We start from the raw sequence: 10,776 nt of genomic DNA on the forward strand, positions 1-10,776 counted from the left end.
TTCAATCATTGATGAATCCTTATCTACAATTGAATCTTCTCTCATTGGACTTGACATGGAGATTAAAGAAGAAAAAACACAACCTCCCATGCCCTTGGTGAGTAATGAAGAAGAGATTGAATTAGAAGAAAGCTACCAAGAGGAAGAAGTTAAAATTGAAGAAGCTTGCAAAGAGGTGGAGGTTGTCAAGGAAGATCTCAAGGGAATAGAGCTGGAAATCACCTTGCCAAAATTGTTGGAGACCTCTCCCCCAAAGCCATCACCATCCATTCCTTCATTCAAGTGGGTAAATCTTTCATCTCTAAGCTTAATTAGCCCACTTGAATATGCTTTGCTTGAGACAGATGGGCAACTTAGAGCTCTTTGTGTCTTTAAGAGTAAGAGGGAGATGGTTAGTGGTAAGAGTTGTCATGCAAGGTTCAATAAGGTTCCACGTTCCATACTGAAGTACAAGGATTGGTGTAGAGCTTGATCGAATGGGTCTCGGAAGCTGTTTGGGTATCTCAGTGAGAATTCAGATTACGTACCACCCGGTTGGAACAATGTAGATCAAAGCAAAGATGGGTGCAAAAGCAAGGTTTGGGACCCCGAAATTCATTCTGACAGTCAACACTCCTGGAGCTTTGTCACTTGCTTTAACTTGCTCGAAGGCTTTATGTGCCTAGTTTGGGACCCCGGAGGCTATTGGAATCACAAAACTTGGTGGGATTCCTGGATGGGTTCAAGCACAAGCCACCATGACAAGGAGCTCATCAAATGTCCAACTTAAGGATGATAACTAAAAGTGCTAGGTGGGAGATAACCCACCATGGTATGATCTTTCAATTTTATTCTTAGTTTTATTCTATTTTATTTTTATCAGTGTTAATTCATAATTTCTGCATCAGCACTTGCATTCTGCATCAAAAAAGGGGGGATCGACGCGCAAGCGTCTATGACGAGCACGCGTCGTGTCTGACTACGCAACAAAAAGAAATCAAACAGAGAGTTACGATGGAGACGCGCGAGAGGGGTGCATGGCGGACAAGCCACCTCACGCAGACGCATCCCCTACGTTTTTCACCATCCACGCGTAAACGTCAGCAACACGTACGCGTGGGCGTGGAATTCGGCGTAAAGAGCGAATTGACATAAAGTTTGGCTGCCACTGTGCTAGAGTCGCGCGAGCAGTCACGCATATGCGTGACCGACGCTCACGCGTCAGTATGCATGTTTGGCCACCCACGTGTACGTGTCGCATGGCCTACTCAGTTTTCACGCTTACGCGTGATGCATGCGCGCGCATCGCGCCCTATTTTTCATTTCTTACTTCTTTCTTCTCTCCTTTCTACTTCTTTCTTCCTCCTTTCTTACTTTCTTCTTCTTCATCTCTTTAACTTTTCATCCTTATTCTCTTTCATTCTATTTTTCTTTATTACATTTGCATACTTTCATTCATTGCGTTTTCATCTTGTGCATGTTTTATTTCCTTTTCTAAGTTTATTATTTTACCATTGATGTTAAATGTTCTTATTCAATTGTTATATCTTTTCTGGTATTATTTTGGTGCTTAGTGACTTGTTTTACACTATTAGATCATATTATTTACCTGTCAATGCCAATCTTTTATGATACTGGTATTCCTTTTGCATTGACATGAATTCATATTATCTTTCATTACCTACTATCTCTTCCCCATTGTTTCAATTTTTTCACTATTGATATGCCATTTGCCTCTACTGTTTTCTCACTTGCATGTTGTAGCTACCATGTAATTGAGACCCTCACTATTTAGCATTAACCCACCCAAGTTTTAACTGTTTCTTATCTTTATTTCTGGGTTACTTTTCTTCCTTTTCCGCTTCTTTCAGGATGGCCACCGAGAAGGGAAAGGAAGACCTTCTATAGGGGGCAACAGACAAGTCAATTTGCATAATTTTTGGAGAAAACCGTCAGTTGGAACCATCCGTCCACTTGCACATCTCAGCATGCACCGAGGACGGTGCAATCTTTAAGTGTAGGGAGGGCGACACCGACTTCCATGGGTTAGTTACCTTCTTTTCAACACCATTGCTTAATTTTCTTTGTAGTTCATTGTTGCATTTGCATGTTTGAGTGCATGCTTGTTTGATTTTGTGCATATTTTACCACTACTTGGTTGAAGTAATAATTTCTTTTCCAAGAAACTTTTTATAGCATTTCACTAATTTAAATTGAAAATTTGTGTTAAACTTGTTTGAGGATTGTAATTTGGAACATGAATTATAGCTAAGAACACACAACTCGTGAGTTTTGAGCTTATTTATATGGTTACATTATTTAACCATAATATTTTATTCTTGTGTGTTTTCTTCACTATGATTGCAGACTTTACTTTGTTCCATTCTATATATCCATTGTTCAGTGTATTTACATGCTTGCATATATTTGAGGCCATCAACTGTTATTAGCTCACTTATCCCAAATAGCCTACCCTTTCAATCACCTTTGTTTGCCACCTTGAGCCTTTTAATCCCCGTTTGTTCTATATTTTACCACATCACTAGCCTTAAGCGGAAAAATAATTAATTATCCCAATTGAATCTTTGGTTAGCTTAAGATAGAGATTGTGTGTCAATTAATTGTGGGAAACTATGGGAACTTGAGTTGATGAAATGGTGCTGTGTTTCATTGACAAAATATTGAAAATTTGGGTACCTACTCATGTGAGACCAGAAAAATTAAAAATCCACGTGCATTGATATGTTATGTTTAGTTTTATATTTTCAAAAAAAAAAAAGATAAAAACCAAAAATATTCAAATAATTAAGTAATAAGTGAATAAGGGGACAAAATTACCCCAATGTTAAGTTTAATAAAGGATCAATGCATATGTGATAAAATTAAAGAAAAGTTGATGCATGAGTATGTGATGCAAAAGTGGGAATTATGGGTAGCTAGGCATGATTTTAGAGTTATATAGAGTGTATGTATGTTAGGTGAGAACATAGGTTAGTCAAAGATTCATATTTTAGCTCACTTGGCCATATATATATATATATATATCCTCACATTTACCTTAGCCCCATTACAACTAACCTTGAAAAGACCTCATGATGTTTGCATTGGTCTACTAAATGTTTGTTGATTGGTTAGATGAAGAACAAAGTTTAGAAAGCATGATTAGAGAAGAGTAGAGTGATTCACCCTAGACACCTGAGAGGTTAGAGTGCATATACACTTCCTGTTAGGGTTCAATGCTTGATTCTATGTTCTCTGCTTTTATGAGCTATCTGCTTACAAGTTTACTTGTCTTTTATTATATAATTTGAATTAGTGAAATCTGATTTATATTTGTCTTGGAGAACTTGTTTACTTTTAACTAAGTAGGTAGAAGTATTTTTGCATTTAGTTGCATTCATATAGATAGGTTGCATTTCATAAGTTTTACCATTCATCTTCACTCCTTTATAGTCTCTTGAGCTTAGCATGAGGACATGCTAATGTTTAAGTGTAGCGAGATTTGATGCACCACTATTTTGTGGTACATCTTGTGCTTAATTGAGTGGATTTTACCTACTATTCTCACACTTATTCATAGAATTCACATGTTTTACACTTTCCTTCCTGATTTTGTGCTATGATTGAAAACATGCTTCTTTGGCCTTAAATTTGCTATGTTTAATCCTCTCTTATTACCATTCGATGTCGTGATGTGTGTGTTAAGTGTTTTCAGATATTACAGGGCAGGAATGGCTTAGAGAATGGAAAGGAAGCATGCAAAAGTGGAAGGAATACAAGAAGTTGAAGGAACTGCAAAGCTGTCAACCCTGACCTCTTTGCACTCAATCGATCATAACTTGAGCTACAGAGGTCCAAATGAGGCGGTTCAAGTTGCGTTGGTAAGCTAACATCCGAGGCTTCGAAATAATATATAATTTGTCATAGTGGCCATGCAGCTAGGTGACACGCACGCGCACTTGACGCGCACGCGCACATTGGCGAAAAGTCCATCGACGCGCACGCAACCTGGCGCGTACGCGCGACATGTCCGGCGGTGATTTCTGGGCTATTTTTGACCCAGTTTTTGGCCCAGAAAACACAGATTAGAGGCTGCAGAGTGAAGAAATCAGGGACACTTCTCATAATTCACAATTTTAGATTTTAGATGTAGTTTCTAGAGAGAGAGGCTCTCTCCTCTCTCTAGGTTTTAGTATTTAGGATTTCTTCTTTCAATTTCCCCTTTGGTTCAGGTTCAATGTTCTTTTGATTTAGTTTCTCTTCTACTTTTATTTATTCTAGCATTCTAGCTTATTTATTTTCCCAATTTGGTTTATGAACTCCATGTTAGATTTGATTTCTTTATTTAATGCAATTTGAGGTATTTCATATTTATAATTGCTTTCTTCAATTTATTGATGCTTTCAATTTAATTTAGATTTCTCTCCAATTTGGCTTTGGAGTTGATTAATATTTGGATACCCTTGAGTTGGAAGACTCAAGAGTTATTTTGTGATTGGCTCTCTAGCCACTAACGCTAATCCTTCCTAAGGGAGAGGATTAGGACTTGTAAATAGAAGTTGGCTCCCAACTTGAATTTTCTTTATTTAGTAAAGGATAACTAAGTAGAAACAACAACCTATTACTATTAATCTTGGGAAATCCAACAAGGATAGAACTTCTGATTAATCTTCTCCTAGTCAAGGTTTTTTAATTTAATTGCATAAAATCTCTCATTTATTTTCATTGCTTTAATTTATAATCATTTATTTTCCCATTCTCCAACTCTAAAAATTCTCTGAAAAACCAATAACCAATAATAACACACTTCCCTGCAATTCCTTGAGAGACGACCCGAGGTTTAAATAGTTCAGTTTATTTTATTGGGTTTGCTTTAGTGACAAACAAGTTTTTGTATGAAAGGATTATTGTTAGTTTAGAAACTATACTTGCAATGAGAATTTATTGTGAATTCTTTACTAGCAAAAATCTGTTCATCAGTTACACTCAATTTTCTAGTTTTAGTAGATTTAAGTTGTTAAGATAGGTTAGATTTAGGTTAGTGAATTAGGTTGTTAAGATATTTTGTTTTATATGCTTACTACTTTATTATTCATGGATGTTGTTGCTTAAGTCGTATAATTTTATATTGGTTTGTTTGTGAATCGTTTAGGGTTGATTGGTTATGGATAGAGTTTGTGGTGCATTTTATTTATAGATAAAACTTTGTCGAAATTTCTAAAAAATATAAATATAATTAAAGTTTAATTTATTGATTACTTCAAATAATTTTTAAGTAAACTACTAATCTTAAGTTTTTCATTGATAGATTTGCGTCAAATAACAACGCATGATTACAGAAGTGTACTAATATCATCAAGTTGATATACGACCATCCATGACCGAGCTATACAAAGATCCCTGCCAAGACCAAAGAGGATGGTTCCAGATGTGGGTGGTAAAAACTCTACATATTCAAACATTAGTTAGTTTATATCTTCTATTTTATTTAATTATGTATTTAATTTTGATTAACTAGTACTAAATATTTTTTTGAAGGAGAAATTTATATAGGACAAGATGCACGATATCATGATCAGGAAGACCTTCGACCATCGGATTGTTAGGCAGCTGTAGCAGATGATGGATGCCATAAGTGAATGGCGCGACCATCTCACTATTTGGCTCCGCCCGGACCTTAAGAAGGAACTATACGTCTATTGGGAGACTGATAATGGGTTCAAGTGTCGCTGTCTCATGAACAAAGCTAATAGAGTATCGACCAGGTCATCAAAGTATATTGGTGGATGAACAACTTTTATGAAGACAAAGACCAGGCTGGTATGTAACTTGTTTCAATTTGTTATTAAGTTCGTTTTGTTTTTGAAATGTAATATCATTATAACATGATTTAACAAGTTGTTTCAACCTGCGTAGTCTATGTTATTGAGTCATGATCAGACAATGGCAAAGACCTTCAAGTACACCCACACCTTGAAGGAGAACAAGGAGAGATTCGCTGATCAGTGGGCTACGAATCATTATGTGAGTAAGTATCGCAGGGTGTAAAGTTTAATTTTCAATTAGCTGCAGTCCTAATCATACCATGTGTTACACAGGAGTCCTACACGCAAAGATTGGCGGAAGCTGCAACCCAACAATCTCAGCAAACTATAGATGAAAGCAACAACTCTGCTGTAGCTGACGTCGATCTTGACACGATTTGGTGCGACACCACATCTAAGCCATACAAGAACCGTGTCTACGGATTTGGATCGTTCTTTGCCGAAACCTCCGAACCTCCACACTGAGACATTCATCCACCTCTACTACCAGCCGGCCCGTCGATCCCGAGGACGATGTCGATTTGAGGGAGCATGTGTTGGAGCTCACCCGGAGCCTTTACCAACAAGCTCAGCAGCTGGAACAGTTGAGTAAAAATATCAGGAGATCCTAACATGTGTCTCAGACACAAATTCCTTTAGGCTGGAGTGGAGGCGAGAGTTGGAGTAGCTTGAATGGATGGAGCAACAGATGACTGTGTACCAATATCGGATGCGAGCCAGTGGCCGCGGAGCTGTTACAGGGGCACCGACATCACTGCATAGTTCGCCGCCTCAAAAGGACTAGGGAGATGATGACAACGACGACGATGACTATCAGGATCTTTAATTATTATAGTTTTGTTGTAGATTGTTTTGTTATATATTCTACTTTTCTGACTGTTAATTCTTTTGTACACTTGATATTTTAATTTACCATATTAGGTTTCTATTATTTAAAAAATAAAAAAAATTGAGCAGCTATTATGTAAAATAAATAAATAAAAATCAGATTTATTGTCGGTTTTATCGGAGAAATTATGCGACAATAATTAGGTGGGAAAGAACATAGTGGAGTACCGAAATTACCGGTGAAATTTTTTGGTGGATAATTACCGGCGGATTAAATATATAATCTGTCGTAGAATTTGAAAGTAATTTGTTACTGATGAGAGTTATACCGTCAGATAATTTTCGTTATTCTGTCAGAAATTTTGACGGTATTTAATATTTTTCTTATAGTGAAATGCTATAAAAGTTTTAATCTCTATCTTTAAAATTTTAATTTAGTTCCTGATGTTCCCACTTTTTAGATAGAAAATACTAAAAAGACTAAAATTTTGTATTCTAAAATTAAAATTTTAATTTTCACTACAAGAAAAAAGGTCTATGGCCACGCTTTTTTCTTGCCACGCTTTAAAAGCGTGGCCAAAAGTGGTCAATGGCTACATTTTTATGAGGGGTGGCGATTGATTAGAGATTTGGCCACGTACCAGCAAACACAGTTTATTGATTTGTCTATTTACAAATTTCTGTTTGAACTTTCAATCTTGTTATTTGCTCCAGCTACACCATAAGCTAGTTTTTTTTCTTTCCTTGTTATTTTGTTAGATTGTTGAAACTTGAGGGACAGAGTTTTACCCTCTTCGTATTTATTTTTTTTAAAAGAGAAAATATATTTATCAATTTCTTCTCCATTTACTCTCCGATGGAATACATTGTTGTTCTTACTTCTTTATGTTTCTGTCATAATCAACTTGAGTTAAACGCTATTTGTGTGTTTTTATTTGTGAGATGATTGTATTCGTAATTTACTTTTAGTTTTTGTACACTATATTTGCTTAAATGATTTATCATTGCTCTTATTTTATTTATTTATTTATTTTTAACTCTTTCCTTAATCAGATTCTGGAAAGTTCATAACATGGGGTTCAACAGATGACTTAGGCCAAAGCTATGTTACATCTGGGAAGCACGGGGTAATGCATAACCATGACACTGTTCTCATGCAGTCTTTGTTGCTTCTTTGTTAGTCAACTAACATTTTCTAGTTTTTCTGCAAAAGGAAACTCTAGAGCCTTTCCCTCTTCTGCCTGAAGTATCCTGGCTTTCAACCTAGCATCACTTGGTTTAGTTCTTTTATTGTTGCATTACAAGTTTCTGCTTATATTTGTAAATACTTTGCGCTTTCACTCATGTTATGATAGTTAATATATTCTACAAGTTTGAGAACAGTTTAGAACTTATTTTGCTTATTGAACTTAATAGTAGTTAATAGACTATTGATGGATCCTAACAAATTTGGACAGATCTAACCTACAAAATGCAGTTCGAAGAGTAAAATCCTCGAATTTGTGTGATTATTTTATTACTTGTCGCAAATTATGTTCCTTTTTATTCCTTCCTTGATTGAATTTTGATGGAAATATATATTTTTTGACAGATTGATACTTCATTGGAGCAAGGAGTTGAAGCAGTGAGGACCCTGGTGTTAAATGGGTTTAATAACCATGTGTATAGATTCAACTTAGGGCAAAAATACAAGTACCATTAGGTTTAATTTTCATAAATTGTAGAGATGAACAAATATATATAAATGCTTCTAATTTTTTTGTTACTGAAAAAACCTGGAAAGTTTTGTATCGAGTATTAATGTATAAAACAATTATGGCAAAAATTATATATGTTGTTTTAATTTGTCTAATAATAAAAATTGCATACTATATTTATAGGTTTGGTAATAAAAAAGGATTGAAAATTTATATTGTGCAATAATGAAGGTAAAGTCAAATTTTTTTTTTTAAAATTTGACAAGGCTATCGCCACGCTTTTAAAGCGTGGCCGTATCTTTCGCTATCGCCACGCTTTTAAAGCGTGGCCGTATATCTCGCTATCGCCACGCTTTTAAAGCGTGGCCGTTTCTCTCGCTATCGCCACGCTTTTAAAGCGTGGCCGTATCTATCACATACGGCCACATTTTTAAGCGTGACAATCTGCAAAAGCGTGGCAAAAAATAAAGAGTGGCGATAGGTCACGAAAAGCGTGGCGATAGAGCAACCGCCACCCTTTCATAGGTCACCCTTTCAAAAGCGTGGCGATAGCTCAAAAAGCGTGGCAAAAAGCTATCGCCACGCTTTTTTCAGCTTTTCGCCACGCTTTAAAAGCGTGGCAATAGAGCTGTTTTCTTGTAGTGTTTAATCTCTAATTACCGATCACAATACTCAATTTCTCATTTTTGATTCCAAAAAACAAACTTATTTTATGGATTTTATATATAAGAGTAATATTGGAAGTTACAAGGAATCATAACTTCCTTTTTTTAAGCTTTTGTCGATGTATTTTTTTTATATTACATTCTTTGATCATAACTAAAATAAATGAATCATTTATACTTATTTTGCTAGAATAATAAATAAGTAAAATCACTTTAAAGATAAAGTGATGAGTCAGGTTAAAAGTATCGACACGGTGAGCAATGAATCTTGTGTAATTTGTTAAAAATTTCATGTATACACCCAAAAAGAAGGTGCCTTTACATTTACTTAGTTACTTTCACCCGAGATAGCTGTATGAAATATAAACTTCAAAGGTACACGTTCAATATAAGATGAGTTAAAACTTGAAAGTAAGATATAAGTTCATTTTAAGGACAAAAAACTTAATTACCTTTTCCTATGCAAGAAATTGCAAAACACGAACAAGCACTACTGATTCATTATTGATATATTATTCTACGGTAGAAAAAAGGGCTCTATTTTTTGAGGTGTAACTATAGAAACTGAAATTTTCGTGTATTAAAAATTAATTAGATAATTTTATTTTTTATAAAGTGTTTACCCGACTTTTTAAGTACACCAAAAGCGGAATCTAATTAAAGGTATGTTTATAGGGGAAGCATGTGACTGGCACAGACTTGATTATTTTGATATAAAAATATTTATTTATTTTAGTAGTTAATTATTTTGTTAAAAAAATATGAAATAACATGCATAAATATAAAAATAATACAATAAAAAAAATTTTCAAGTTTTTTAAAATTAGGTATTTAACTAAGTCACAGTATGCTTTTTCTTCAAACGTACATATATATGTGCTGTTACTGCTATGTTTTTTTCTTCTTCCTCTTTCTCCTCCCTCATTATCGTTCATCGACATCGTCATCGTCATCGTGTTGTCATGATGGTAGTCTTCTTCTTGAACAACGTCGTCTTCTTTTTTTATTGTTTTTCTTTTCAACATCTATTGTATTCTTCTTCTTTAATGTCTTCTTCCTTTCTTCTTCTTTTTTCCTTCTCATCCTCCATCATTATCTTCATGATCATCATTGTCATCGTCTTTTTTATCTTTATCTTCTATATATGTTCAGAAAATTAGAGCACAAAAATTTTGATTCACAGAACAAAAATTTTAATGCACAACACACAATTTTTAAAAGCACTATATGTCCATAACATTGACACTAAACTAACAAAATATGCACATAAATTTTGGTACACACTACACAACAAAAAAATTTGGTACACAACATAAAAATTTTTAAAGGACATGTCTCAAAACATTGACAACTAACCAATAAAATACATACATCACAGAAATTCTACTGCATAGTACAAAAATTATTGATGCACAACACATAAATTTTTTATGTATAGCACCAAAATTTTTTACATGTCTAGGAAATTGACTAATCCATCCAACAAATTACATTCATAGCAAAAATTTATATGTCATGTGCAAAAGTTATTGCACTATGAATAAAAATTTATGTACTGTGTACAAAAATTTTTATACTATATCGATAAATTTATACTTTATATAAAAATTTTTGTGCTATGTCAATAAATTTTTGTACTCTTCAATAAAAATTTTTGTACTGAGAAAAGGAAAAATAGTGACGCAAGTGCTTGTTTTTTTGTTAGACTTATATCGATTTGATTGAACTTAATTATAAAAAAACTTGTACCTGTAGTATCATGGTAAAAAATAATATGCAAAA

General features: G+C 34.4%; 1 long non-coding RNA gene across 1 annotated transcript in view; it reads right to left on the minus strand.

The window, feature by feature from the left end:
- LOC110263328 overlaps positions 7,888–10,776 on the minus strand; it is a 25,588-nt gene continuing 22,699 nt past the window's right edge. Inside the window, exon 3 of the long non-coding RNA XR_002348761.1 lies at positions 7,888–8,379. This is a non-coding gene — a long non-coding RNA (uncharacterized LOC110263328). The remainder of the gene's footprint in view (positions 8,380–10,776) is intronic.

This window comes from Arachis ipaensis, chromosome B06 (assembly GCF_000816755.2).
Source record: "Arachis ipaensis cultivar K30076 chromosome B06, Araip1.1, whole genome shotgun sequence".
In the NCBI taxonomy this organism is placed as follows: domain Eukaryota; kingdom Viridiplantae; phylum Streptophyta; class Magnoliopsida; order Fabales; family Fabaceae; genus Arachis; species Arachis ipaensis.